Here is a 22417-nt window from a genome sequence, read left to right on the forward strand (position 1 = left end):
CATACGGGAGAAAGGGGCGCCCAGTATGGAATATATGCTTAGTTTTTGCATGGGATGACGGGTGCGATCATACCAGCACTAATGCACCGGATCCCATCAGAACTCCGAAGTCAAACGTGCTTGGGCGAGAGTAGTACTAAGATGGGTGACCTCTTGGGAAGTCCTCGTGTTGCACCCCCAAACTTTTTTGCAACGTGCATTTTTTAATTATTTAATTTTTTTTTTTCACCATGGCGTGCACGTTTACGAGGCGGAGGTCAGTGTTTGGGGTCCGGGGGCTTGTGCATGCACGTGAAGGATGAGCATACGGGAGAAAGGGGCGTCCAGTATGGAATATATGCTTAGTTTTTGCATGGGATGACGGGTGCGATCATACCAGCACTAATGCACCGGATCCCATCAGAACTCCGAAGTTAAACGTGCTTGGGCGAGAGTAGTACTAAGATGGGTGACCTCTTGGGAAGTCCACGTGTTGCACCCCCAAACTTTTTTGCAACGTGCATTTTTTAATTATTTAATTTTTTTTTTCACCATGGCGTGCACGTTTTTGAGGCGGGGGTCAGTGTTTGGGGTCCGGGGGCTTGTGCATGCACGTGAAGGATGAGCATACGGGAGAAAGGGGCGCCTAGTATGGAATATATGCTTAGTTTTTGCATGGGATGACTGGTGCGATCATACCAGCACTAATGCACCGGATCCCATCAGAACTCCGAAGTCAAACGTTCTTGGGCGAGAGTAGTACTAAGATGGGTGACCTCTTGGGAAGTCCTCGTGTTGCACTCCCAAACTTTTTTGCAACGTGCATTTTTTAATTATTTAATTTTTTTTTCACCATGGCGTGCACGTTTTCGAGGCGGGCCCAAACTTTTTTGCAACGTGCATTTTTTAATTATTTAATTTTTTTTTTTCACCATGGCGTGCACGTTTTCGAGGCGGGGGCCAGTGTTTGGGGTCCGGGGGCTTGTGCATGCACGTGAAGGATGAGCATACGGGAGAAAGGGGCGCCCAGTATGGAATATATGCTTAGTTTTTGCATGGGATGACGGGTGCGATCATACCAGCACTAATGCACCGGATCCCATCAGAACTCCGAAGTTAAACGTACTTGGGCGAGAGTAGTACTAAGATGGGTGACCTCTTGGGAAGTCCTCGTGTTGCACCCCCAAACTTTTTTGCAACGTGCATTTTTTAATTATTTAATTTTTTTTTCACCATGGCGTGCACGTTTACGAGGCGGGGGTCAGTGTTTGGGGTCCGGGGGCTTGTGCATGCACGTGAAGGATGAGCATACGGGAGAAAGGGGCGCCCAGTATGGAATATATGCTTAGTTTTTGCATGGGATGATGGGTGCGATCATACCAGCACTAATGCACCGGATCCCATCAGAACTCCGAAGCTAAACGTGCTTGGGCGAGAGTAGTACTAAGATGGGTGACCTCTTGGGAAGTCCTCGTGTTGCACCCCCAAACTTTTTTGCAACGTGCATTTTTTAATTATTTAATTTTTTTTTCACCATGGCGTGCACGTTTTCGAGGCGGGCCCAAACTTTTTTGCAACGTGCATTTTTTAATTATTTAATTTTTTTTTTCACCATGGCGTGCACGTTTTCGAGGCGGGGGCCAGTGTTTGGGGTCCGGGGGCTTGTGCATGCACGTGAAGGATGAGCATACGGGAGAAAGGGGCGCCCAGTATGGAATATATGCTTAGTTTTTGCATGGGATGACGGGTGCGATCATACCAGCACTAATGCACCGGATCCCATCAGAACTCCGAAGTTAAACGTACTTGGGCGAGAGTAGTACTAAGATGGGTGACCTCTTGGGAAGTCCTCGTGTTGCACCCCCAAACTTTTTTGCAACGTGCATTTTTTAATTATTTAATTTTTTTTTTCACCATGACGTGCACGTTTTCGAGGCGGGGGTCAGTGTTTGGGGTCCGGGGGCTTGTGCATGCACGTGAAGGATGAGCATACGGGAGAAAGGGGCGCCTAGTATGGAATATATGCTTAGTTTTTGCATGGGATGACGGGTGCGATCATACCAGCACTAATGCACCGGATCCCATCAGAACTCCGAAGTCAAACGTTCTTGGGCGAGAGTAGTACTAAGATGGGTGACCTCTTGGGAAGTCCTCGCGTTGCACCCCCAAACTTTTTTGCAACGTGCATTTTTTAATTATTTAATTTTTTTTTCACCATGGCGTGCACGTTTTCGAGGCGGGCCCAAACTTTTTTGCAACGTGCATTTTTTAATTATTTAATTTTTTTTTTCACCATGGCGTGCACGTTTTCGAGGCGGGGGTCAGTGTCTGGGGTCCGGGGGCTTGTGCATGCACGTGAAGGATGAGCATACGGGAGAAAGGGGCGTCCAGTATGGAATATATGCTTAGTTTTTGCATGGGATGACGGGTGCGATCATACCAGCACTAATGCACCGGATCCCATCAGAACTCCGAAGTTAAACGTGCTTGGGCGAGAGTAGTACTAAGATGGGTGACCTCTTGGGAAGTCCACGTGTTGCACCCCCAAACTTTTTTGCAACGTGCATTTTTTAATTATTTAATTTTTTTTTCACCATGGCGTGCACGTTTACGAGGCGGGGGTCAGTGTTTGGGGTCCGGGGGCTTGTGCATGCACGTGAAGGATGAGCATACGGGAGAAAGGGGCGCCCAGTATGGAATATATGCTTAGTTTTTGCATGGGATGATGGGTGCGATCATACCAGCACTAATGCACCGGATCCCATCAGAACTCCGAAGCTAAACGTGCTTGGGCGAGAGTAGTACTAAGATGGGTGACCTCTTGGGAAGTCCTCGTGTTGCACCCCCAAACTTTTTTGCAACGTGCATTTTTTAATTATTTAATTTTTTTTTCACCATGGCGTGCACGTTTTCGAGGCGGGCCCAAACTTTTTTGCAACGTGCATTTTTTAATTATTTAATTTTTTTTTTCACCATGGCGTGCACGTTTTCGAGGCGGGGGCCAGTGTTTGGGGTCCGGGGGCTTGTGCATGCACGTGAAGGATGAGCATACGGGAGAAAGGGGCGCCCAGTATGGAATATATGCTTAGTTTTTGCATGGGATGACGGGTGCGATCATACCAGCACTAATGCACCGGATCCCATCAGAACTCCGAAGTTAAACGTACTTGGGCGAGAGTAGTACTAAGATGGGTGACCTCTTGGGAAGTCCTCGTGTTGCACCCCCAAACTTTTTTGCAACGTGCATTTTTTAATTATTTAATTTTTTTTTTCACCATGACGTGCACGTTTTCGAGGCGGGGGTCAGTGTTTGGGGTCCGGGGGCTTGTGCATGCACGTGAAGGATGAGCATACGGGAGAAAGGGGCGCCTAGTATGGAATATATGCTTAGTTTTTGCATGGGATGACGGGTGCGATCATACCAGCACTAATGCACCGGATCCCATCAGAACTCCGAAGTCAAACGTTCTTGGGCGAGAGTAGTACTAAGATGGGTGACCTCTTGGGAAGTCCTCGCGTTGCACCCCCAAACTTTTTTGCAACGTGCATTTTTTAATTATTTAATTTTTTTTTCACCATGGCGTGCACGTTTTCGAGGCGGGCCCAAACTTTTTTACAACGTGCATTTTTTAATTATTTAATTTTTTTTTTCACCATGGCGTGCACGTTTTCGAGGCGGGGGTCAGTGTTTGGGGTCCGGGGGCTTGTGCATGCACGTGAAGGATGAGCATACGGGAGAAAGGGGCGCCCAGTATGGAATATATGCTTAGTTTTTGCATGGGATGACGGGTGCGATCATACCAGCACTAATGCACCGGATCCCATCAGAACTCCGAAGTTAAACGTGCTTGGGCGAGAGTAGTACTAAGATGGGTGACCTCTTGGGAAGTCCTCGTGTTGCACCCCCAAACTTTTTTGCAACCTGCATTTTTTAATTATTTAATTTTTTTTTTCACCATGGCGTGCACGTTTACGAGGCGGAGGTCAGTGTTTGGGGTCCGGGGGCTTGTGCATGCACGTGAAGGATGAGCATACGGGAGAAAGGGGCGCCCAGTATGGAATATATGCTTAGTTTTTGCATGGGATGACGGGTGCCATCATACCAGCACTAATGCACCGGATCCCATCAGAACTCCGAAGTTAAACGTGCTTGGGCGAGAGTAGTACTAAGATGGGTGACCTCTTGGGAAGTCCTCGTGTTGCACCCCCAAACTTTTTTGCAACGTGCATTTTTTAATTATTTAATTTTTTTTCACCATGGCGTGCACGTTTTCGAGGCGGGCCCAAACTTTTTTGCAACGTGCATTTTTTAATTATTTAATTTTTTTTTCACCATGGCGTGCACGTTTTCGAGGCGGGGGTCAGTGTTTGGGGTCCGGGGGCTTGTGCATGCACGTGAAGGATGAGCATACGGGAGAAAGGGGCGTCCAGTATGGAATATATGCTTAGTTTTTGCATGGGATGACGGGTGCGATCATACCAGCACTAATGCACCGGATCCCATCAGAACTCCGAAGTTAAACGTGCTTGGGCGAGAGTAGTACTAAGATGGGTGACCTCTTGGGAAGTCCACGTGTTGCACCCCCAAACTTTTTTGCAACGTGCATTTTTTAATTATTTAATTTTTTTTTCACCATGGCGTGCACGTTTACGAGGCGGGGGTCAGTGTTTGGGGTCCGGGGGCTTGTGCATGCACGTGAAGGATGAGCATACGGGAGAAAGGGGCGCCCAGTATGGAATATATGCTTAGTTTTTGCATGGGATGATGGGTGCGATCATACCAGCACTAATGCACCGGATCCCATCAGAACTCCGAAGCTAAACGTGCTTGGGCGAGAGTAGTACTAAGATGGGTGACCTCTTGGGAAGTCCTCGTGTTGCACCCCCAAACTTTTTTGCAACGTGCATTTTTTAATTATTTAATTTTTTTTTCACCATGGCGTGCACGTTTTCGAGGCGGGCCCAAACTTTTTTGCAACGTGCATTTTTTAATTATTTAATTTTTTTTTTCACCATGGCGTGCACGTTTTCGAGGCGGGGGTCAGTGTTTGGGGTCCGGGGGCTTGTGCATGCACGTGAAGGATGAGCATACGGGAGAAAGGGGCGCCCAGTATGGAATATATGCTTAGTTTTTGCATGGGATGACGGGTGCGATCATACCAGCACTAATGCACCGGATCTCATCAGAACTCCGAAGCTAAACGTGCTTGGGCGAGAGTAGTACTAAGATGGGTGACCTCTTGGGAAGTCCTCGTGTTGCACTCCCAAACTTTTTTGCAACGTGCATTTTTTAATTATTTAATTTTTTTTTCACCATGGCGTGCACGTTTTCGAGGCGGGCCCAAACTTTTTTGCAACGTGCATTTTTTAATTATTTAATTTTTTTTTTTCACCATGGCGTGCACGTTTTCGAGGCGGGGGCCAGTGTTTGGGGTCCGGGGGCTTGTGCATGCACGTGAAGGATGAGCATACGGGAGAAAGGGGCGCCCAGTATGGAATATATGCTTAGTTTTTGCATGGGATGACGGGTGCGATCATACCAGCACTAATGCACCGGATCCCATCAGAACTCCGAAGTTAAACGTACTTGGGCGAGAGTAGTACTAAGATGGGTGACCTCTTGGGAAGTCCTCGTGTTGCACCCCCAAACTTTTTTGCAACGTGCATTTTTTAATTATTTAATTTTTTTTTTCACCATGGCGTGCACGTTTTCGAGGCGGGGGTCAGTGTTTGGGGTCCGGGGGCTTGTGCATGCACGTGAAGGATGAGCATACGGGAGAAAGGGGCGCCTAGTATGGAATATATGCTTAGTTTTTGCATGGGATGACGGGTGCGATCATACCAGCACTAATGCACCGGATCCCATCAGAACTCCGAAGTCAAACGTTCTTGGGCGAGAGTAGTACTAAGATGGGTGACCTCTTGGGAAGTCCTCGTGTTGCACCCCCAAACTTTTTTGCAACGTGCATTTTTTAATTATTTAATTTTTTTTTTCACCATGGCGTGCACGTTTTCGAGGCGGGGGTCAGTGTTTGGGGTCCGGGGGCTTGTGCATGCACGTGAAGGATGAGCATACGGGAGAAAGGGGCGCCTAGTATGGAATATATGCTTAGTTTTTGCATGGGATGACTGGTGCGATCATACCAGCACTAATGCACCGGATCCCATCAGAACTCCGAAGTCAAACGTTCTTGGGCGAGAGTAGTACTAAGATGGGTGACCTCTTGGGAAGTCCTCGCGTTGCACCCCCAAACTTTTTTGCAACGTGCATTTTTTAATTATTTAATTTTTTTTTCACCATGGCGTGCACGTTTTCGAGGCGGGCCCAAACTTTTTTGCAAAGTGCATTTTTTAATTATTTAATTTTTTTTTTTCACCATGGCGTGCACGTTTTCGAGGCGGGGGTCAGTGTTTGGGGTCCGGGGGCTTGTGCATGCACGTGAAGGATGAGCATACGGGAGAAAGGGGCGCCCAGTATGGAATATATGCTTAGTTTTTGCATGGGATGACGGGTGCGATCATACCAGCACTAATGCACCGGATCCCATCAGAACTCCGAAGTCAAACGTGCTTGGGCGAGAGTAGTACTAAGATGGGTGACCTCTTGGGAAGTCCTCGTGTTGCACCCCCAAACTTTTTTGCAACGTGCATTTTTTAATTATTTAATTTTTTTTTTTCACCATGGCGTGCACGTTTACGAGGCGGAGGTCAGTGTTTGGGGTCCGGGGGCTTGTGCATGCACGTGAAGGATGAGCATACGGGAGAAAGGGGCGTCCAGTATGGAATATATGCTTAGTTTTTGCATGGGATGACGGGTGCGATCATACCAGCACTAATGCACCGGATCCCATCAGAACTCCGAAGTTAAACGTGCTTGGGCGAGAGTAGTACTAAGATGGGTGACCTCTTGGGAAGTCCACGTGTTGCACCCCCAAACTTTTTTGCAACGTGCATTTTTTAATTATTTAATTTTTTTTTTCACCATGGCGTGCACGTTTTTGAGGCGGGGGTCAGTGTTTGGGGTCCGGGGGCTTGTGCATGCACGTGAAGGATGAGCATACGGGAGAAAGGGGCGCCTAGTATGGAATATATGCTTAGTTTTTGCATGGGATGACTGGTGCGATCATACCAGCACTAATGCACCGGATCCCATCAGAACTCCGAAGTCAAACGTTCTTGGGCGAGAGTAGTACTAAGATGGGTGACCTCTTGGGAAGTCCTCGTGTTGCACTCCCAAACTTTTTTGCAACGTGCATTTTTTAATTATTTAATTTTTTTTTCACCATGGCGTGCACGTTTTCGAGGCGGGCCCAAACTTTTTTGCAACGTGCATTTTTTAATTATTTAATTTTTTTTTTTCACCATGGCGTGCACGTTTTCGAGGCGGGGGCCAGTGTTTGGGGTCCGGGGGCTTGTGCATGCACGTGAAGGATGAGCATACGGGAGAAAGGGGCGCCCAGTATGGAATATATGCTTAGTTTTTGCATGGGATGACGGGTGCGATCATACCAGCACTAATGCACCGGATCCCATCAGAACTCCGAAGTTAAACGTACTTGGGCGAGAGTAGTACTAAGATGGGTGACCTCTTGGGAAGTCCTCGTGTTGCACCCCCAAACTTTTTTGCAACGTGCATTTTTTAATTATTTAATTTTTTTTTCACCATGGCGTGCACGTTTACGAGGCGGGGGTCAGTGTTTGGGGTCCGGGGGCTTGTGCATGCACGTGAAGGATGAGCATACGGGAGAAAGGGGCGCCCAGTATGGAATATATGCTTAGTTTTTGCATGGGATGATGGGTGCGATCATACCAGCACTAATGCACCGGATCCCATCAGAACTCCGAAGCTAAACGTGCTTGGGCGAGAGTAGTACTAAGATGGGTGACCTCTTGGGAAGTCCTCGTGTTGCACCCCCAAACTTTTTTGCAACGTGCATTTTTTAATTATTTAATTTTTTTTTCACCATGGCGTGCACGTTTTCGAGGCGGGCCCAAACTTTTTTGCAACGTGCATTTTTTAATTATTTAATTTTTTTTTTCACCATGGCGTGCACGTTTTCGAGGCGGGGGCCAGTGTTTGGGGTCCGGGGGCTTGTGCATGCACGTGAAGGATGAGCATACGGGAGAAAGGGGCGCCCAGTATGGAATATATGCTTAGTTTTTGCATGGGATGACGGGTGCGATCATACCAGCACTAATGCACCGGATCCCATCAGAACTCCGAAGTTAAACGTACTTGGGCGAGAGTAGTACTAAGATGGGTGACCTCTTGGGAAGTCCTCGTGTTGCACCCCCAAACTTTTTTGCAACGTGCATTTTTTAATTATTTAATTTTTTTTTTCACCATGACGTGCACGTTTTCGAGGCGGGGGTCAGTGTTTGGGGTCCGGGGGCTTGTGCATGCACGTGAAGGATGAGCATACGGGAGAAAGGGGCGCCTAGTATGGAATATATGCTTAGTTTTTGCATGGGATGACGGGTGCGATCATACCAGCACTAATGCACCGGATCCCATCAGAACTCCGAAGTCAAACGTTCTTGGGCGAGAGTAGTACTAAGATGGGTGACCTCTTGGGAAGTCCTCGCGTTGCACCCCCAAACTTTTTTGCAACGTGCATTTTTTAATTATTTAATTTTTTTTTCACCATGGCGTGCACGTTTTCGAGGCGGGCCCAAACTTTTTTGCAACGTGCATTTTTTAATTATTTAATTTTTTTTTTCACCATGGCGTGCACGTTTTCGAGGCGGGGGTCAGTGTTTGGGGTCCGGGGGCTTGTGCATGCACGTGAAGGATGAGCATACGGGAGAAAGGGGCGCCCAGTATGGAATATATGCTTAGTTTTTGCATGGGATGACGGGTGCGATCATACCAGCACTAATGCACCGGATCCCATCAGAACTCCGAAGTTAAACGTGCTTGGGCGAGAGTAGTACTAAGATGGGTGACCTCTTGGGAAGTCCTCGTGTTGCACCCCCAAACTTTTTTGCAACGTGCATTTTTTAATTATTTAATTTTTTTTTTCACCATGGCGTGCACGTTTACGAGGCGGAGGTCAGTGTTTGGGGTCCGGGGGCTTGTGCATGCACGTGAAGGATGAGCATACGGGAGAAAGGGGCGCCCAGTATGGAATATATGCTTAGTTTTTGCATGGGATGACGGGTGCCATCATACCAGCACTAATGCACCGGATCCCATCAGAACTCCGAAGTTAAACGTGCTTGGGCGAGAGTAGTACTAAGATGGGTGACCTCTTGGGAAGTCCTCGTGTTGCACCCCCAAACTTTTTTGCAACGTGCATTTTTTAATTATTTAATTTTTTTTCACCATGGCGTGCACGTTTTCGAGGCGGGCCCAAACTTTTTTGCAACGTGCATTTTTTAATTATTTAATTTTTTTTTCACCATGGCGTGCACGTTTTCGAGGCGGGGGTCAGTGTTTGGGGTCCGGGGGCTTGTGCATGCACGTGAAGGATGAGCATACGGGAGAAAGGGGCGTCCAGTATGGAATATATGCTTAGTTTTTGCATGGGATGACGGGTGCGATCATACCAGCACTAATGCACCGGATCCCATCAGAACTCCGAAGTTAAACGTGCTTGGGCGAGAGTAGTACTAAGATGGGTGACCTCTTGGGAAGTCCACGTGTTGCACCCCCAAACTTTTTTGCAACGTGCATTTTTTAATTATTTAATTTTTTTTTCACCATGGCGTGCACGTTTACGAGGCGGGGGTCAGTGTTTGGGGTCCGGGGGCTTGTGCATGCACGTGAAGGATGAGCATACGGGAGAAAGGGGCGCCCAGTATGGAATATATGCTTAGTTTTTGCATGGGATGATGGGTGCGATCATACCAGCACTAATGCACCGGATCCCATCAGAACTCCGAAGCTAAACGTGCTTGGGCGAGAGTAGTACTAAGATGGGTGACCTCTTGGGAAGTCCTCGTGTTGCACCCCCAAACTTTTTTGCAACGTGCATTTTTTAATTATTTAATTTTTTTTTCACCATGGCGTGCACGTTTTCGAGGCGGGCCCAAACTTTTTTGCAACGTGCATTTTTTAATTATTTAATTTTTTTTTTCACCATGGCGTGCACGTTTTCGAGGCGGGGGTCAGTGTTTAGGGTCCGGGGGCTTGTGCATGCACGTGAAGGATGAGCATACGGGAGAAAGGGGCGCCCAGTATGGAATATATGCTTAGTTTTTGCATGGGATGACGGGTGCGATCATACCAGCACTAATGCACCGGATCTCATCAGAACTCCGAAGCTAAACGTGCTTGGGCGAGAGTAGTACTAAGATGGGTGACCTCTTGGGAAGTCCTCGTGTTGCACTCCCAAACTTTTTTGCAACGTGCATTTTTTAATTATTTAATTTTTTTTTCACCATGGCGTGCACGTTTTCGAGGCGGGCCCAAACTTTTTTGCAACGTGCATTTTTTAATTATTTAATTTTTTTTTTCACCATGGCGTGCACGTTTTCGAGGCGGGGGCCAGTGTTTGGGGTCCGGGGGCTTGTGCATGCACGTGAAGGATGAGCATACGGGAGAAAGGGGCGCCCAGTATGGAATATATGCTTAGTTTTTGCATGGGATGACGGGTGCGATCATACCAGCACTAATGCACCGGATCCCATCAGAACTCCGAAGTTAAACGTACTTGGGCGAGAGTAGTACTAAGATGGGTGACCTCTTGGGAAGTCCTCGTGTTGCACCCCCAAACTTTTTTGCAACGTGCATTTTTTAATTATTTAATTTTTTTTTTCACCATGGCGTGCACGTTTTCGAGGCGGGGGTCAGTGTTTGGGGTCCGGGGGCTTGTGCATGCACGTGAAGGATGAGCATACGGGAGAAAGGGGCGCCTAGTATGGAATATATGCTTAGTTTTTGCATGGGATGACGGGTGCGATCATACCAGCACTAATGCACCGGATCCCATCAGAACTCCGAAGTCAAACGTTCTTGGGCGAGAGTAGTACTAAGATGGGTGACCTCTTGGGAAGTCCTCGTGTTGCACCCCCAAACTTTTTTGCAACGTGCATTTTTTAATTATTTAATTTTTTTTTTCACCATGGCGTGCACGTTTTCGAGGCGGGGGTCAGTGTTTGGGGTCCGGGGGCTTGTGCATGCACGTGAAGGATGAGCATACGGGAGAAAGGGGCGCCTAGTATGGAATATATGCTTAGTTTTTGCATGGGATGACTGGTGCGATCATACCAGCACTAATGCACCGGATCCCATCAGAACTCCGAAGTCAAACGTTCTTGGGCGAGAGTAGTACTAAGATGGGTGACCTCTTGGGAAGTCCTCGCGTTGCACCCCCAAACTTTTTTGCAACGTGCATTTTTTAATTATTTAATTTTTTTTTCACCATGGCGTGCACGTTTTCGAGGCGGGCCCAAACTTTTTTGCAACGTGCATTTTTTAATTATTTAATTTTTTTTTTTCACCATGGCGTGCACGTTTTCGAGGCGGGGGTCAGTGTTTGGGGTCCGGGGGCTTGTGCATGCACGTGAAGGATGAGCATACGGGAGAAAGGGGCGCCCAGTATGGAATATATGCTTAGTTTTTGCATGGGATGACGGGTGCGATCATACCAGCACTAATGCACCGGATCCCATCAGAACTCCGAAGTTAAACGTGCTTGGGCGAGAGTAGTACTAAGATGGGTGACCTCTTGGGAAGTCCTCGTGTTGCACCCCCAAACTTTTTTGCAACGTGCATTTTTTAATTATTTAATTTTTTTTTTTCACCATGGCGTGCACGTTTACGAGGCGGAGGTCAGTGTTTGGGGTCCGGGGGCTTGTGCATGCACGTGAAGGATGAGCATACGGGAGAAAGGGGCGTCCAGTATGGAATATATGCTTAGTTTTTGCATGGGATGACGGGTGCGATCATACCAGCACTAATGCACCGGATCCCATCAGAACTCCGAAGTTAAACGTGCTTGGGCGAGAGTAGTACTAAGATGGGTGACCTCTTGGGAAGTCCACGTGTTGCACCCCCAAACTTTTTTGCAACGTGCATTTTTTAATTATTTAATTTTTTTTTTCACCATGGCGTGCACGTTTTCGAGGCGGGGGTCAGTGTTTGGGGTCCGGGGGCTTGTGCATGCACGTGAAGGATGAGCATACGGGAGAAAGGGGCGCCTAGTATGGAATATATGCTTAGTTTTTGCATGGGATGACTGGTGCGATCATACCAGCACTAATGCACCGGATCCCATCAGAACTCCGAAGTCAAACGTTCTTGGGCGAGAGTAGTACTAAGATGGGTGACCTCTTGGGAAGTCCTCGTGTTGCACTCCCAAACTTTTTTGCAACGTGCATTTTTTAATTATTTAATTTTTTTTTCACCATGGCGTGCACGTTTTCGAGGCGGGCCCAAACTTTTTTGCAACGTGCATTTTTTAATTATTTAATTTTTTTTTTTCACCATGGCGTGCACGTTTTCGAGGCGGGGGCCAGTGTTTGGGGTCCGGGGGCTTGTGCATGCACGTGAAGGATGAGCATACGGGAGAAAGGGGCGCCCAGTATGGAATATATGCTTAGTTTTTGCATGGGATGACGGGTGCGATCATACCAGCACTAATGCACCGGATCCCATCAGAACTCCGAAGTTAAACGTACTTGGGCGAGAGTAGTACTAAGATGGGTGACCTCTTGGGAAGTCCTCGTGTTGCACCCCCAAACTTTTTTGCAACGTGCATTTTTTAATTATTTAATTTTTTTTTTCACCATGGCGTGCACGTTTTCGAGGCGGGGGTCAGTGTTTGGGGTCCGGGGGTTTGTGCATGCACGTGAAGGATGAGCATACGGGAGAAAGGGGCGCCTAGTATGGAATATATGCTTAGTTTTTGCATGGGATGACGGGTGCGATCATACCAGCACTAATGCACCGGATCCCATCAGAACTCCGAAGTCAAACGTTCTTGGGCGAGAGTAGTACTAAGATGGGTGACCTCTTGGGAAGTCCTCGCGTTGCACCCCCAAACTTTTTTGCAACGTGCATTTTTTAATTATTTAATTTTTTTTTCACCATGGCGTGCACGTTTTCGAGGCGGGCCCAAACTTTTTTGCAACGTGCATTTTTTAATTATTTAATTTTTTTTTTCACCATGGCGTGCACGTTTTCGAGGCGGGGGTCAGTGTTTGGGGTCCGGGGGTTTGTGCATGCACGTGAAGGATGAGCATACGGGAGAAAGGGGCGCCTAGTATGGAATATATGCTTAGTTTTTGCATGGGATGACGGGTGCGATCATACCAGCACTAATGCACCGGATCCCATCAGAACTCCGAAGTCAAACGTTCTTGGGCGAGAGTAGTACTAAGATGGGTGACCTCTTGGGAAGTCCTCGCGTTGCACCCCCAAACTTTTTTGCAACGTGCATTTTTTAATTATTTAATTTTTTTTTCACCATGGCGTGCACGTTTTCGAGGCGGGCCCAAACTTTTTTGCAACGTGCATTTTTTAATTATTTAATTTTTTTTTTCACCATGGCGTGCACGTTTTCGAGGCGGGGGTCAGTGTTTGGGGTCCGGGGGCTTGTGCATGCACGTGAAGGATGAGCATACGGGAGAAAGGGGCGCCCAGTATGGAATATATGCTTAGTTTTTGCATGGGATGACGGGTGCGATCATACCAGCACTAATGCACCGGATCCCATCAGAACTCCGAAGTTAAACGTGCTTGGGCGAGAGTAGTACTAAGATGGGTGACCTCTTGGGAAGTCCTCGTGTTGCACCCCCAAACTTTTTTGCAACGTGCATTTTTTAATTATTTAATTTTTTTTTCACCATGGCGTGCACGTTTTCGAGGCGGGGGTCAGTGTTTGGGGTCCGGGGGCTTGTGCATGCACGTGAAGGATGAGCATACGGGAGAAAGGGGCGTCCAGTATGGAATATATGCTTAGTTTTTGCATGGGATGACGGGTGCGATCATACCAGCACTAATGCACCGGATCCCATCAGAACTCCGAAGTTAAACGTGCTTGGGCGAGAGTAGTACTAAGATGGGTGACCTCTTGGGAAGTCCACGTGTTGCACCCCCAAACTTTTTTGCAACGTGCATTTTTTAATTATTTAATTTTTTTTTCACCATGGCGTGCACGTTTACGAGGCGGGGGTCAGTGTTTGGGGTCCGGGGGCTTGTGCATGCACGTGAAGGATGAGCATACGGGAGAAAGGGGCGCCCAGTATGGAATATATGCTTAGTTTTTGCATGGGATGATGGGTGCGATCATACCAGCACTAATGCACCGGATCCCATCAGAACTCCGAAGCTAAACGTGCTTGGGCGAGAGTAGTACTAAGATGGGTGACCTCTTGGGAAGTCCTCGTGTTGCACCCCCAAACTTTTTTGCAACGTGCATTTTTTAATTATTTAATTTTTTTTTCACCATGGCGTGCACGTTTTCGAGGCGGGCCCAAACTTTTTTGCAACGTGCATTTTTTAATTATTTAATTTTTTTTTTCACCATGGCGTGCACGTTTTCGAGGCGGGGGTCAGTGTTTAGGGTCCGGGGGCTTGTGCATGCACGTGAAGGATGAGCATACGGGAGAAAGGGGCGCCCAGTATGGAATATATGCTTAGTTTTTGCATGGGATGACGGGTGCGATCATACCAGCACTAATGCACCGGATCTCATCAGAACTCCGAAGCTAAACGTGCTTGGGCGAGAGTAGTACTAAGATGGGTGACCTCTTGGGAAGTCCTCGTGTTGCACTCCCAAACTTTTTTGCAACGTGCATTTTTTAATTATTTAATTTTTTTTTCACCATGGCGTGCACGTTTTCGAGGCGGGCCCAAACTTTTTTGCAACGTGCATTTTTTAATTATTTAATTTTTTTTTTCACCATGGCGTGCACGTTTTCGAGGCGGGGGCCAGTGTTTGGGGTCCGGGGGCTTGTGCATGCACGTGAAGGATGAGCATACGGGAGAAAGGGGCGCCCAGTATGGAATATATGCTTAGTTTTTGCATGGGATGACGGGTGCGATCATACCAGCACTAATGCACCGGATCCCATCAGAACTCCGAAGTTAAACGTACTTGGGCGAGAGTAGTACTAAGATGGGTGACCTCTTGGGAAGTCCTCGTGTTGCACCCCCAAACTTTTTTGCAACGTGCATTTTTTAATTATTTAATTTTTTTTTTCACCATGGCGTGCACGTTTTCGAGGCGGGGGTCAGTGTTTGGGGTCCGGGGGCTTGTGCATGCACGTGAAGGATGAGCATACGGGAGAAAGGGGCGCCTAGTATGGAATATATGCTTAGTTTTTGCATGGGATGACGGGTGCGATCATACCAGCACTAATGCACCGGATCCCATCAGAACTCCGAAGTCAAACGTTCTTGGGCGAGAGTAGTACTAAGATGGGTGACCTCTTGGGAAGTCCTCGTGTTGCACCCCCAAACTTTTTTGCAACGTGCATTTTTTAATTATTTAATTTTTTTTTTCACCATGGCGTGCACGTTTTCGAGGCGGGGGTCAGTGTTTGGGGTCCGGGGGCTTGTGCATGCACGTGAAGGATGAGCATACGGGAGAAAGGGGCGCCTAGTATGGAATATATGCTTAGTTTTTGCATGGGATGACTGGTGCGATCATACCAGCACTAATGCACCGGATCCCATCAGAACTCCGAAGTCAAACGTTCTTGGGCGAGAGTAGTACTAAGATGGGTGACCTCTTGGGAAGTCCTCGCGTTGCACCCCCAAACTTTTTTGCAACGTGCATTTTTTAATTATTTAATTTTTTTTTCACCATGGCGTGCACGTTTTCGAGGCGGGCCCAAACTTTTTTGCAACGTGCATTTTTTAATTATTTAATTTTTTTTTTTCACCATGGCGTGCACGTTTTCGAGGCGGGGGTCAGTGTTTGGGGTCCGGGGGCTTGTGCATGCACGTGAAGGATGAGCATACGGGAGAAAGGGGCGCCCAGTATGGAATATATGCTTAGTTTTTGCATGGGATGACGGGTGCGATCATACCAGCACTAATGCACCGGATCCCATCAGAACTCCGAAGTTAAACGTGCTTGGGCGAGAGTAGTACTAAGATGGGTGACCTCTTGGGAAGTCCTCGTGTTGCACCCCCAAACTTTTTTGCAACGTGCATTTTTTAATTATTTAATTTTTTTTTTTCACCATGGCGTGCACGTTTACGAGGCGGAGGTCAGTGTTTGGGGTCCGGGGGCTTGTGCATGCACGTGAAGGATGAGCATACGGGAGAAAGGGGCGTCCAGTATGGAATATATGCTTAGTTTTTGCATGGGATGACGGGTGCGATCATACCAGCACTAATGCACCGGATCCCATCAGAACTCCGAAGTTAAACGTGCTTGGGCGAGAGTAGTACTAAGATGGGTGACCTCTTGGGAAGTCCACGTGTTGCACCCCCAAACTTTTTTGCAACGTGCATTTTTTAATTATTTAATTTTTTTTTTCACCATGGCGTGCACGTTTTCGAGGCGGGGGTCAGTGTTTGGGGTCCGGGGGCTTGTGCATGCACGTGAAGGATGAGCATACGGGAGAAAGGGGCGCCTAGTATGGAATATATGCTTAGTTTTTGCATGGGATGACTGGTGCGATCATACCAGCACTAATGCACCGGATCCCATCAGAACTCCGAAGTCAAACGTTCTTGGGCGAGAGTAGTACTAAGATGGGTGACCTCTTGGGAAGTCCTCGTGTTGCACTCCCAAACTTTTTTGCAACGTGCATTTTTTAATTATTTAATTTTTTTTTCACCATGGCGTGCACGTTTTCGAGGCGGGCCCAAACTTTTTTGCAACGTGCATTTTTTAATTATTTAATTTTTTTTTTTCACCATGGCGTGCACGTTTTCGAGGCGGGGGCCAGTGTTTGGGGTCCGGGGGCTTGTGCATGCACGTGAAGGATGAGCATACGGGAGAAAGGGGCGCCCAGTATGGAATATATGCTTAGTTTTTGCATGGGATGACGGGTGCGATCATACCAGCACTAATGCACCGGATCCCATCAGAACTCCGAAGTTAAACGTACTTGGGCGAGAGTAGTACTAAGATGGGTGACCTCTTGGGAAGTCCTCGTGTTGCACCCCCAAACTTTTTTGCAACGTGCATTTTTTAATTATTTAATTTTTTTTTTCACCATGGCGTGCACGTTTTCGAGGCGGGGGTCAGTGTTTGGGGTCCGGGGGTTTGTGCATGCACGTGAAGGATGAGCATACGGGAGAAAGGGGCGCCTAGTATGGAATATATGCTTAGTTTTTGCATGGGATGACGGGTGCGATCATACCAGCACTAATGCACCGGATCCCATCAGAACTCCGAAGTCAAACGTTCTTGGGCGAGAGTAGTACTAAGATGGGTGACCTCTTGGGAAGTCCTCGCGTTGCACCCCCAAACTTTTTTGCAACGTGCATTTTTTAATTATTTAATTTTTTTTTCACCATGGCGTGCACGTTTTCGAGGCGGGCCCAAACTTTTTTGCAACGTGCATTTTTTAATTATTTAATTTTTTTTTTCACCATGGCGTGCACGTTTTCGAGGCGGGGGTCAGTGTTTGGGGTCCGGGGGTTTGTGCATGCACGTGAAGGATGAGCATACGGGAGAAAGGGGCGCCTAGTATGGAATATATGCTTAGTTTTTGCATGGGATGACGGGTGCGATCATACCAGCACTAATGCACCGGATCCCATCAGAACTCCGAAGTCAAACGTTCTTGGGCGAGAGTAGTACTAAGATGGGTGACCTCTTGGGAAGTCCTCGCGTTGCACCCCCAAACTTTTTTGCAACGTGCATTTTTTAATTATTTAATTTTTTTTTCACCATGGCGTGCACGTTTTCGAGGCGGGCCCAAACTTTTTTGCAACGTGCATTTTTTAATTATTTAATTTTTTTTTTCACCATGGCGTGCACGTTTTCGAGGCGGGGGTCAGTGTTTGGGGTCCGGGGGCTTGTGCATGCACGTGAAGGATGAGCATACGGGAGAAAGGGGCGCCCAGTATGGAATATATGCTTAGTTTTTGCATGGGATGACGGGTGCGATCATACCAGCACTAATGCACCGGATCCCATCAGAACTCCGAAGTTAAACGTGCTTGGGCGAGAGTAGTACTAAGATGGGTGACCTCTTGGGAAGTCCTCGTGTTGCACCCCCAAACTTTTTTGCAACGTGCATTTTTTAATTATTTAATTTTTTTTTTCACCATGGCGTGCACGTTTACGAGGCGGAGGTCAGTGTTTGGGGTCCGGGGGCTTGTGCATGCACGTGAAGGATGAGCATACGGGAGAAAGGGGCGCCCAGTATGGAATATATGCTTAGTTTTTGCATGGGATGACGGGTGCCATCATACCAGCATTAATGCACCGGATCCCATCAGAACTCCGAAGTTAAACGTGCTTGGGCGAGAGTAGTACTAAGATGGGTGACCTCTTGGGAAGTCCTCGTGTTGCACCCCCAAACTTTTTTGCAACGTGCATTTTTTAATTATTTAATTTTTTTTCACCATGGCGTGCACGTTTTCGAGGCGGGCCCAAACTTTTTTGCAACGTGCATTTTTTAATTATTTAATTTTTTTTTCACCATGGCGTGCATGTTTTCGAGGCGGGGGTCAGTGTTTGGGGTCCGGGGGCTTGTGCATGCACGTGAAGGATGAGCATACGGGAGAAAGGGGCGTCCAGTATGGAATATATGCTTAGTTTTTGCATGGGATGACGGGTGCGATCATACCAGCACTAATGCACCGGATCCCATCAGAACTCCGAAGTTAAACGTGCTTGGGTGAGAGTAGTACTAAGATGGGTGACCTCTTGGGAAGTCCACGTGTTGCACCCCCAAACTTTTTTGCAACGTGCATTTTTTAATTATTTAATTTTTTTTTCACCATGGCGTGCACGTTTACGAGGCGGGGGTCAGTGTTTGGGGTCCGGGGGCTTGTGCATGCACGTGAAGGATGAGCATACGGGAGAAAGGGGCGCCCAGTATGGAATATATGCTTAGTTTTTGCATGGGATGATGGGTGCGATCATACCAGCACTAATGCACCGGATCCCATCAGAACTCCGAAGCTAAACGTGCTTGGGCGAGAGTAGTACTAAGATGGGTGACCTCTTGGGAAGTCCTCGTGTTGCACCCCCAAACTTTTTTGCAACGTGCATTTTTTCATTATTTAATTTTTTTTTCACCATGGCGTGCACGTTTTCGAGGCGGGCCCAAACTTTTTTGCAACGTGCATTTTTTAATTATTTAATTTTTTTTTTCACCATGGCGTGCACGTTTTCGAGGCGGGGGTCAGTGTTTGGGGTCCGGGGGCTTGTGCATGCACGTGAAGGATGAGCATACGGGAGAAAGGGGCGCCCAGTATGGAATATATGCTTAGTTTTTGCATGGGATGACGGGTGCGATCATACCAGCACTAATGCACCGGATCTCATCAGAACTCCGAAGCTAAACGTGCTTGGGCGAGAGTAGTACTAAGATGGGTGACCTCTTGGGAAGTCCTCGTGTTGCACTCCCAAACTTTTTTGCAACGTGCATTTTTTAATTATTTAATTTTTTTTTCACCATGGCGTGCACGTTTTCGAGGCGGGCCCAAACTTTTTTGCAACGTGCATTTTTTAATTATTTAATTTTTTTTTTTCACCATGGCGTGCACGTTTTCGAGGCGGGGGCCAGTGTTTGGGGTCCGGGGGCTTGTGCATGCACGTGAAGGATGAGCATACGGGAGAAAGGGGCGCCTAGTATGGAATATATGCTTAGTTTTTGCATGGGATGACGGGTGCGATCATACCAGCACTAATGCACCGGATCCCATCAGAACTCCGAAGTCAAACGTTCTTGGGCGAGAGTAGTACTAAGATGGGTGACCTCTTGGGAAGTCCTCGCGTTGCACCCCCAAACTTTTTTGCAACGTGCATTTTTTAATTATTTAATTTTTTTTTTCACCATGGCGTGCACGTTTTCGAGGCGGGGGCAAACTTTTTTGCAACGTGCATTTTTTAATTATTTAATTTTTTTTTTCACCATGGCGTGCACGTTTTCGAGGCGGGGGTCAGTGTTTGGGGTCCGGGGGCTTGTGCATGCACGTGAAGGATGAGCATACGGGAGAAAGGGGCGCCCAGTATGGAATATATGCTTAGTTTTTGCATGGGATGACGGGTGCGATCATACCAGCACTAATGCACCGGATCCCATCAGAACTCCGAAGTTAAACGTGCTTGGGCGAGAGTAGTACTAAGATGGGTGACCTCTTGGGAAGTCCTCGTGTTGCACCCCCAAACTTTTTTGCAACGTGCATTTTTTAATTATTTAATTTTTTTTTTCACCATGGCGTGCACGTTTACGAGGCGGAGGTCAGTGTTTGGGGTCCGGGGGCTTGTGCATGCACGTGAAGGATGAGCATACGGGAGAAAGGGGCGCCCAGTATGGAATATATGCTTAGTTTTTGCATGGGATGACGGGTGCCATCATACCAGCACTAATGCACCGGATCCCATCAGAACTCCGAAGTTAAACGTGCTTGGGCGAGAGTAGTACTAAGATGGGTGACCTCTTGGGAATTCCTCGTGTTGCACCCCCAAACTTTTTTGCAACGTGCATTTTTTAATTATTTAATTTTTTTTCACCATGGCGTGCACGTTTTCGAGGCGGGCCCAAACTTTTTTGCAACGTGCATTTTTTAATTATTTAATTTTTTTTCACCATGGCGTGCACGTTTTCGAGGCGGGGGTCAGTGTTTGGGGTCCGGGGGCTTGTGCATGCACGTGAAGGATGAGCATACGGGAGAAAGGGGCGTCCAGTATGGAATATATGCTTAGTTTTTGCATGGGATGACGGGTGCGATCATACCAGCACTAATGCACCGGATCCCATCAGAACTCCGAAGTTAAACGTGCTTGGGCGAGAGTAGTACTAAGATGGGTGACCTCTTGGGAAGTCCACGTGTTGCACCCCCAAACTTTTTTGCAACGTGCATTTTTTAATTATTTAATTTTTTTTTCACCATGGCGTGCACGTTTACGAGGCGGGGGTCAGTGTTTGGGGTCCGGGGGCTTGTGCATGCACGTGAAGGATGAGCATACGGGAGAAAGGGGCGCCCAGTATGGAATATATGCTTAGTTTTTGCATGGGATGATGGGTGCGATCATACCAGCACTAATGCACCGGATCCCATCAGAACTCCGAAGTCAAACGTTCTTGGGCGAGAGTAGTACTAAGATGGGTGACCTCTTGGGAAGTCCTCGTGTTGCACTCCCAAACTTTTTTGCAACGTGCATTTTTTAATTATTTAATTTTTTTTTCACCATGGCGTGCACGTTTTCGAGGCGGGCCCAAACTTTTTTGCAACGTGCATTTTTTAATTATTTAATTTTTTTTTTTCACCATGGCGTGCACGTTTTCGAGGCGGGGGCCAGTGTTTGGGGTCCGGGGGCTTGTGCATGCACGTGAAGGATGAGCATACGGGAGAAAGGGGCGCCCAGTATGGAATATATGCTTAGTTTTTGCATGGGATGACGGGTGCGATCATACCAGCACTAATGCACCGGATCCCATCAGAACTCCGAAGTTAAACGTACTTGGGCGAGAGTAGTACTAAGATGGGTGACCTCTTGGGAAGTCCTCGTGTTGCACCCCCAAACTTTTTTGCAACGTGCATTTTTTAATTATTTAATTTTTTTTTTCACCATGGCGTGCACGTTTTCGAGGCGGGGGTCAGTGTTTGGGGTCCGGGGGTTTGTGCATGCACGTGAAGGATGAGCATACGGGAGAAAGGGGCGCCTAGTATGGAATATATGCTTAGTTTTTGCATGGGATGACGGGTGCGATCATACCAGCACTAATGCACCGGATCCCATCAGAACTCCGAAGTCAAACGTTCTTGGGCGAGAGTAGTACTAAGATGGGTGACCTCTTGGGAAGTCCTCGCGTTGCACCCCCAAACTTTTTTGCAACGTGCATTTTTTAATTATTTAATTTTTTTTTCACCATGGCGTGCACGTTTTCGAGGCGGGCCCAAACTTTTTTGCAACGTGCATTTTTTAATTATTTAATTTTTTTTTTCACCATGGCGTGCACGTTTTCGAGGCGGGGGTCAGTGTTTGGGGTCCGGGGGCTTGTGCATGCACGTGAAGGATGAGCATACGGGAGAAAGGGGCGCCCAGTATGGAATATATGCTTAGTTTTTGCATGGGATGACGGGTGCGATCATACCAGCACTAATGCACCGGATCCCATCAGAACTCCGAAGTTAAACGTGCTTGGGCGAGAGTAGTACTAAGATGGGTGACCTCTTGGGAAGTCCTCGTGTTGCACCCCCAAACTTTTTTGCAACGTGCATTTTTTAATTATTTAATTTTTTTTTTCACCATGGCGTGCACGTTTACGAGGCGGAGGTCAGTGTTTGGGGTCCGGGGGCTTGTGCATGCACGTGAAGGATGAGCATACGGGAGAAAGGGGCGCCCAG

At 47.5% G+C, this 22417-nt stretch overlaps 66 non-coding genes across 66 annotated transcripts; all 66 read left to right on the forward strand.

The window, feature by feature from the left end:
* Positions 1–59: 59 nt before the first annotated feature.
* On the forward strand, positions 60–178 carry LOC136212291 (5S ribosomal RNA). The gene has a single exon (XR_010679456.1). It is a non-coding gene; the product is annotated as a 5S ribosomal RNA (ribosomal RNA).
* Positions 179–362: 184 nt separating this feature from the next.
* Positions 363–481, forward strand: LOC136213473 (5S ribosomal RNA). Its single transcript, XR_010680581.1, has one exon. It is a non-coding gene; the product is annotated as a 5S ribosomal RNA (ribosomal RNA).
* A 183-nt stretch (positions 482–664) lies between these two features.
* On the forward strand, positions 665–783 carry LOC136215308 (5S ribosomal RNA). The gene has a single exon (XR_010682351.1). It is a non-coding gene; the product is annotated as a 5S ribosomal RNA (ribosomal RNA).
* Positions 784–1044: 261 nt separating this feature from the next.
* Positions 1045–1163, forward strand: LOC136213415 (5S ribosomal RNA). Its single transcript, XR_010680528.1, has one exon. It is a non-coding gene; the product is annotated as a 5S ribosomal RNA (ribosomal RNA).
* Positions 1164–1345: 182 nt separating this feature from the next.
* Positions 1346–1464, forward strand: LOC136211871 (5S ribosomal RNA). The gene has a single exon (XR_010679058.1). It is a non-coding gene; the product is annotated as a 5S ribosomal RNA (ribosomal RNA).
* Positions 1465–1724: 260 nt separating this feature from the next.
* LOC136213416 (5S ribosomal RNA) lies at positions 1725–1843 on the forward strand. Its single transcript, XR_010680529.1, has one exon. It is a non-coding gene; the product is annotated as a 5S ribosomal RNA (ribosomal RNA).
* A 183-nt stretch (positions 1844–2026) lies between these two features.
* Positions 2027–2145, forward strand: LOC136215121 (5S ribosomal RNA). Its single transcript, XR_010682172.1, has one exon. It is a non-coding gene; the product is annotated as a 5S ribosomal RNA (ribosomal RNA).
* A 260-nt stretch (positions 2146–2405) lies between these two features.
* Positions 2406–2524, forward strand: LOC136213591 (5S ribosomal RNA). Its single transcript, XR_010680693.1, has one exon. It is a non-coding gene; the product is annotated as a 5S ribosomal RNA (ribosomal RNA).
* Positions 2525–2706: 182 nt separating this feature from the next.
* Positions 2707–2825, forward strand: LOC136211872 (5S ribosomal RNA). Its single transcript, XR_010679059.1, has one exon. It is a non-coding gene; the product is annotated as a 5S ribosomal RNA (ribosomal RNA).
* A 260-nt stretch (positions 2826–3085) lies between these two features.
* On the forward strand, positions 3086–3204 carry LOC136213417 (5S ribosomal RNA). Its single transcript, XR_010680530.1, has one exon. It is a non-coding gene; the product is annotated as a 5S ribosomal RNA (ribosomal RNA).
* A 183-nt stretch (positions 3205–3387) lies between these two features.
* LOC136215122 (5S ribosomal RNA) lies at positions 3388–3506 on the forward strand. Its single transcript, XR_010682173.1, has one exon. It is a non-coding gene; the product is annotated as a 5S ribosomal RNA (ribosomal RNA).
* A 260-nt stretch (positions 3507–3766) lies between these two features.
* LOC136211586 (5S ribosomal RNA) lies at positions 3767–3885 on the forward strand. Its single transcript, XR_010678784.1, has one exon. It is a non-coding gene; the product is annotated as a 5S ribosomal RNA (ribosomal RNA).
* A 183-nt stretch (positions 3886–4068) lies between these two features.
* Positions 4069–4187, forward strand: LOC136213916 (5S ribosomal RNA). Its single transcript, XR_010681015.1, has one exon. It is a non-coding gene; the product is annotated as a 5S ribosomal RNA (ribosomal RNA).
* Positions 4188–4445: 258 nt separating this feature from the next.
* On the forward strand, positions 4446–4564 carry LOC136213709 (5S ribosomal RNA). The gene has a single exon (XR_010680809.1). It is a non-coding gene; the product is annotated as a 5S ribosomal RNA (ribosomal RNA).
* Positions 4565–4746: 182 nt separating this feature from the next.
* LOC136211873 (5S ribosomal RNA) lies at positions 4747–4865 on the forward strand. Its single transcript, XR_010679060.1, has one exon. It is a non-coding gene; the product is annotated as a 5S ribosomal RNA (ribosomal RNA).
* Positions 4866–5125: 260 nt separating this feature from the next.
* LOC136213303 (5S ribosomal RNA) lies at positions 5126–5244 on the forward strand. Its single transcript, XR_010680422.1, has one exon. It is a non-coding gene; the product is annotated as a 5S ribosomal RNA (ribosomal RNA).
* A 261-nt stretch (positions 5245–5505) lies between these two features.
* On the forward strand, positions 5506–5624 carry LOC136213419 (5S ribosomal RNA). The gene has a single exon (XR_010680532.1). It is a non-coding gene; the product is annotated as a 5S ribosomal RNA (ribosomal RNA).
* Positions 5625–5807: 183 nt separating this feature from the next.
* Positions 5808–5926, forward strand: LOC136214623 (5S ribosomal RNA). Its single transcript, XR_010681703.1, has one exon. It is a non-coding gene; the product is annotated as a 5S ribosomal RNA (ribosomal RNA).
* Positions 5927–6109: 183 nt separating this feature from the next.
* On the forward strand, positions 6110–6228 carry LOC136215492 (5S ribosomal RNA). The gene has a single exon (XR_010682532.1). It is a non-coding gene; the product is annotated as a 5S ribosomal RNA (ribosomal RNA).
* Positions 6229–6489: 261 nt separating this feature from the next.
* Positions 6490–6608, forward strand: LOC136212292 (5S ribosomal RNA). The gene has a single exon (XR_010679457.1). It is a non-coding gene; the product is annotated as a 5S ribosomal RNA (ribosomal RNA).
* A 184-nt stretch (positions 6609–6792) lies between these two features.
* LOC136213827 (5S ribosomal RNA) lies at positions 6793–6911 on the forward strand. Its single transcript, XR_010680927.1, has one exon. It is a non-coding gene; the product is annotated as a 5S ribosomal RNA (ribosomal RNA).
* Positions 6912–7094: 183 nt separating this feature from the next.
* Positions 7095–7213, forward strand: LOC136215309 (5S ribosomal RNA). Its single transcript, XR_010682352.1, has one exon. It is a non-coding gene; the product is annotated as a 5S ribosomal RNA (ribosomal RNA).
* Positions 7214–7474: 261 nt separating this feature from the next.
* Positions 7475–7593, forward strand: LOC136213420 (5S ribosomal RNA). The gene has a single exon (XR_010680533.1). It is a non-coding gene; the product is annotated as a 5S ribosomal RNA (ribosomal RNA).
* Positions 7594–7775: 182 nt separating this feature from the next.
* LOC136211874 (5S ribosomal RNA) lies at positions 7776–7894 on the forward strand. Its single transcript, XR_010679061.1, has one exon. It is a non-coding gene; the product is annotated as a 5S ribosomal RNA (ribosomal RNA).
* A 260-nt stretch (positions 7895–8154) lies between these two features.
* On the forward strand, positions 8155–8273 carry LOC136213421 (5S ribosomal RNA). Its single transcript, XR_010680534.1, has one exon. It is a non-coding gene; the product is annotated as a 5S ribosomal RNA (ribosomal RNA).
* Positions 8274–8456: 183 nt separating this feature from the next.
* LOC136215124 (5S ribosomal RNA) lies at positions 8457–8575 on the forward strand. Its single transcript, XR_010682175.1, has one exon. It is a non-coding gene; the product is annotated as a 5S ribosomal RNA (ribosomal RNA).
* A 260-nt stretch (positions 8576–8835) lies between these two features.
* Positions 8836–8954, forward strand: LOC136211587 (5S ribosomal RNA). Its single transcript, XR_010678785.1, has one exon. It is a non-coding gene; the product is annotated as a 5S ribosomal RNA (ribosomal RNA).
* Positions 8955–9137: 183 nt separating this feature from the next.
* LOC136213917 (5S ribosomal RNA) lies at positions 9138–9256 on the forward strand. The gene has a single exon (XR_010681016.1). It is a non-coding gene; the product is annotated as a 5S ribosomal RNA (ribosomal RNA).
* Positions 9257–9514: 258 nt separating this feature from the next.
* LOC136213944 (5S ribosomal RNA) lies at positions 9515–9633 on the forward strand. The gene has a single exon (XR_010681045.1). It is a non-coding gene; the product is annotated as a 5S ribosomal RNA (ribosomal RNA).
* Positions 9634–9815: 182 nt separating this feature from the next.
* LOC136211876 (5S ribosomal RNA) lies at positions 9816–9934 on the forward strand. Its single transcript, XR_010679063.1, has one exon. It is a non-coding gene; the product is annotated as a 5S ribosomal RNA (ribosomal RNA).
* Positions 9935–10194: 260 nt separating this feature from the next.
* Positions 10195–10313, forward strand: LOC136213304 (5S ribosomal RNA). The gene has a single exon (XR_010680423.1). It is a non-coding gene; the product is annotated as a 5S ribosomal RNA (ribosomal RNA).
* Positions 10314–10573: 260 nt separating this feature from the next.
* Positions 10574–10692, forward strand: LOC136213422 (5S ribosomal RNA). The gene has a single exon (XR_010680535.1). It is a non-coding gene; the product is annotated as a 5S ribosomal RNA (ribosomal RNA).
* A 183-nt stretch (positions 10693–10875) lies between these two features.
* On the forward strand, positions 10876–10994 carry LOC136214625 (5S ribosomal RNA). Its single transcript, XR_010681705.1, has one exon. It is a non-coding gene; the product is annotated as a 5S ribosomal RNA (ribosomal RNA).
* Positions 10995–11177: 183 nt separating this feature from the next.
* LOC136215493 (5S ribosomal RNA) lies at positions 11178–11296 on the forward strand. The gene has a single exon (XR_010682533.1). It is a non-coding gene; the product is annotated as a 5S ribosomal RNA (ribosomal RNA).
* A 261-nt stretch (positions 11297–11557) lies between these two features.
* On the forward strand, positions 11558–11676 carry LOC136211590 (5S ribosomal RNA). Its single transcript, XR_010678787.1, has one exon. It is a non-coding gene; the product is annotated as a 5S ribosomal RNA (ribosomal RNA).
* A 184-nt stretch (positions 11677–11860) lies between these two features.
* LOC136214062 (5S ribosomal RNA) lies at positions 11861–11979 on the forward strand. The gene has a single exon (XR_010681160.1). It is a non-coding gene; the product is annotated as a 5S ribosomal RNA (ribosomal RNA).
* Positions 11980–12162: 183 nt separating this feature from the next.
* On the forward strand, positions 12163–12281 carry LOC136215310 (5S ribosomal RNA). Its single transcript, XR_010682353.1, has one exon. It is a non-coding gene; the product is annotated as a 5S ribosomal RNA (ribosomal RNA).
* Positions 12282–12542: 261 nt separating this feature from the next.
* Positions 12543–12661, forward strand: LOC136213424 (5S ribosomal RNA). Its single transcript, XR_010680536.1, has one exon. It is a non-coding gene; the product is annotated as a 5S ribosomal RNA (ribosomal RNA).
* Positions 12662–12844: 183 nt separating this feature from the next.
* On the forward strand, positions 12845–12963 carry LOC136215125 (5S ribosomal RNA). Its single transcript, XR_010682176.1, has one exon. It is a non-coding gene; the product is annotated as a 5S ribosomal RNA (ribosomal RNA).
* Positions 12964–13223: 260 nt separating this feature from the next.
* On the forward strand, positions 13224–13342 carry LOC136215126 (5S ribosomal RNA). Its single transcript, XR_010682177.1, has one exon. It is a non-coding gene; the product is annotated as a 5S ribosomal RNA (ribosomal RNA).
* A 260-nt stretch (positions 13343–13602) lies between these two features.
* On the forward strand, positions 13603–13721 carry LOC136211591 (5S ribosomal RNA). The gene has a single exon (XR_010678788.1). It is a non-coding gene; the product is annotated as a 5S ribosomal RNA (ribosomal RNA).
* Positions 13722–13903: 182 nt separating this feature from the next.
* LOC136214178 (5S ribosomal RNA) lies at positions 13904–14022 on the forward strand. The gene has a single exon (XR_010681275.1). It is a non-coding gene; the product is annotated as a 5S ribosomal RNA (ribosomal RNA).
* A 182-nt stretch (positions 14023–14204) lies between these two features.
* LOC136211877 (5S ribosomal RNA) lies at positions 14205–14323 on the forward strand. The gene has a single exon (XR_010679064.1). It is a non-coding gene; the product is annotated as a 5S ribosomal RNA (ribosomal RNA).
* Positions 14324–14583: 260 nt separating this feature from the next.
* On the forward strand, positions 14584–14702 carry LOC136213306 (5S ribosomal RNA). Its single transcript, XR_010680424.1, has one exon. It is a non-coding gene; the product is annotated as a 5S ribosomal RNA (ribosomal RNA).
* Positions 14703–14962: 260 nt separating this feature from the next.
* On the forward strand, positions 14963–15081 carry LOC136213425 (5S ribosomal RNA). The gene has a single exon (XR_010680537.1). It is a non-coding gene; the product is annotated as a 5S ribosomal RNA (ribosomal RNA).
* A 183-nt stretch (positions 15082–15264) lies between these two features.
* On the forward strand, positions 15265–15383 carry LOC136214626 (5S ribosomal RNA). The gene has a single exon (XR_010681707.1). It is a non-coding gene; the product is annotated as a 5S ribosomal RNA (ribosomal RNA).
* A 183-nt stretch (positions 15384–15566) lies between these two features.
* On the forward strand, positions 15567–15685 carry LOC136215494 (5S ribosomal RNA). The gene has a single exon (XR_010682534.1). It is a non-coding gene; the product is annotated as a 5S ribosomal RNA (ribosomal RNA).
* A 261-nt stretch (positions 15686–15946) lies between these two features.
* Positions 15947–16065, forward strand: LOC136211592 (5S ribosomal RNA). The gene has a single exon (XR_010678789.1). It is a non-coding gene; the product is annotated as a 5S ribosomal RNA (ribosomal RNA).
* A 184-nt stretch (positions 16066–16249) lies between these two features.
* On the forward strand, positions 16250–16368 carry LOC136214296 (5S ribosomal RNA). Its single transcript, XR_010681389.1, has one exon. It is a non-coding gene; the product is annotated as a 5S ribosomal RNA (ribosomal RNA).
* Positions 16369–16551: 183 nt separating this feature from the next.
* LOC136215311 (5S ribosomal RNA) lies at positions 16552–16670 on the forward strand. Its single transcript, XR_010682354.1, has one exon. It is a non-coding gene; the product is annotated as a 5S ribosomal RNA (ribosomal RNA).
* Positions 16671–16931: 261 nt separating this feature from the next.
* LOC136213426 (5S ribosomal RNA) lies at positions 16932–17050 on the forward strand. Its single transcript, XR_010680538.1, has one exon. It is a non-coding gene; the product is annotated as a 5S ribosomal RNA (ribosomal RNA).
* Positions 17051–17233: 183 nt separating this feature from the next.
* LOC136215127 (5S ribosomal RNA) lies at positions 17234–17352 on the forward strand. The gene has a single exon (XR_010682178.1). It is a non-coding gene; the product is annotated as a 5S ribosomal RNA (ribosomal RNA).
* A 260-nt stretch (positions 17353–17612) lies between these two features.
* On the forward strand, positions 17613–17731 carry LOC136215129 (5S ribosomal RNA). The gene has a single exon (XR_010682179.1). It is a non-coding gene; the product is annotated as a 5S ribosomal RNA (ribosomal RNA).
* Positions 17732–17991: 260 nt separating this feature from the next.
* LOC136211593 (5S ribosomal RNA) lies at positions 17992–18110 on the forward strand. Its single transcript, XR_010678790.1, has one exon. It is a non-coding gene; the product is annotated as a 5S ribosomal RNA (ribosomal RNA).
* Positions 18111–18293: 183 nt separating this feature from the next.
* LOC136214618 (5S ribosomal RNA) lies at positions 18294–18412 on the forward strand. Its single transcript, XR_010681699.1, has one exon. It is a non-coding gene; the product is annotated as a 5S ribosomal RNA (ribosomal RNA).
* A 258-nt stretch (positions 18413–18670) lies between these two features.
* On the forward strand, positions 18671–18789 carry LOC136212988 (5S ribosomal RNA). Its single transcript, XR_010680123.1, has one exon. It is a non-coding gene; the product is annotated as a 5S ribosomal RNA (ribosomal RNA).
* Positions 18790–18971: 182 nt separating this feature from the next.
* LOC136211878 (5S ribosomal RNA) lies at positions 18972–19090 on the forward strand. The gene has a single exon (XR_010679065.1). It is a non-coding gene; the product is annotated as a 5S ribosomal RNA (ribosomal RNA).
* A 260-nt stretch (positions 19091–19350) lies between these two features.
* LOC136213307 (5S ribosomal RNA) lies at positions 19351–19469 on the forward strand. Its single transcript, XR_010680425.1, has one exon. It is a non-coding gene; the product is annotated as a 5S ribosomal RNA (ribosomal RNA).
* Positions 19470–19730: 261 nt separating this feature from the next.
* LOC136215131 (5S ribosomal RNA) lies at positions 19731–19849 on the forward strand. The gene has a single exon (XR_010682181.1). It is a non-coding gene; the product is annotated as a 5S ribosomal RNA (ribosomal RNA).
* Positions 19850–20110: 261 nt separating this feature from the next.
* On the forward strand, positions 20111–20229 carry LOC136211594 (5S ribosomal RNA). The gene has a single exon (XR_010678791.1). It is a non-coding gene; the product is annotated as a 5S ribosomal RNA (ribosomal RNA).
* A 183-nt stretch (positions 20230–20412) lies between these two features.
* LOC136214008 (5S ribosomal RNA) lies at positions 20413–20531 on the forward strand. Its single transcript, XR_010681105.1, has one exon. It is a non-coding gene; the product is annotated as a 5S ribosomal RNA (ribosomal RNA).
* A 257-nt stretch (positions 20532–20788) lies between these two features.
* On the forward strand, positions 20789–20907 carry LOC136214415 (5S ribosomal RNA). The gene has a single exon (XR_010681502.1). It is a non-coding gene; the product is annotated as a 5S ribosomal RNA (ribosomal RNA).
* Positions 20908–21089: 182 nt separating this feature from the next.
* On the forward strand, positions 21090–21208 carry LOC136214754 (5S ribosomal RNA). Its single transcript, XR_010681827.1, has one exon. It is a non-coding gene; the product is annotated as a 5S ribosomal RNA (ribosomal RNA).
* Positions 21209–21469: 261 nt separating this feature from the next.
* Positions 21470–21588, forward strand: LOC136213427 (5S ribosomal RNA). The gene has a single exon (XR_010680539.1). It is a non-coding gene; the product is annotated as a 5S ribosomal RNA (ribosomal RNA).
* Positions 21589–21771: 183 nt separating this feature from the next.
* On the forward strand, positions 21772–21890 carry LOC136215132 (5S ribosomal RNA). Its single transcript, XR_010682182.1, has one exon. It is a non-coding gene; the product is annotated as a 5S ribosomal RNA (ribosomal RNA).
* Positions 21891–22150: 260 nt separating this feature from the next.
* LOC136211595 (5S ribosomal RNA) lies at positions 22151–22269 on the forward strand. Its single transcript, XR_010678792.1, has one exon. It is a non-coding gene; the product is annotated as a 5S ribosomal RNA (ribosomal RNA).
* The last annotated feature ends 148 nt before the right edge of the window (positions 22270–22417 follow it).

This window comes from Euphorbia lathyris, chromosome 1, assembly GCF_963576675.1.
Source record: "Euphorbia lathyris chromosome 1, ddEupLath1.1, whole genome shotgun sequence".
Lineage (NCBI taxonomy): Eukaryota > Viridiplantae > Streptophyta > Magnoliopsida > Malpighiales > Euphorbiaceae > Euphorbia > Euphorbia lathyris.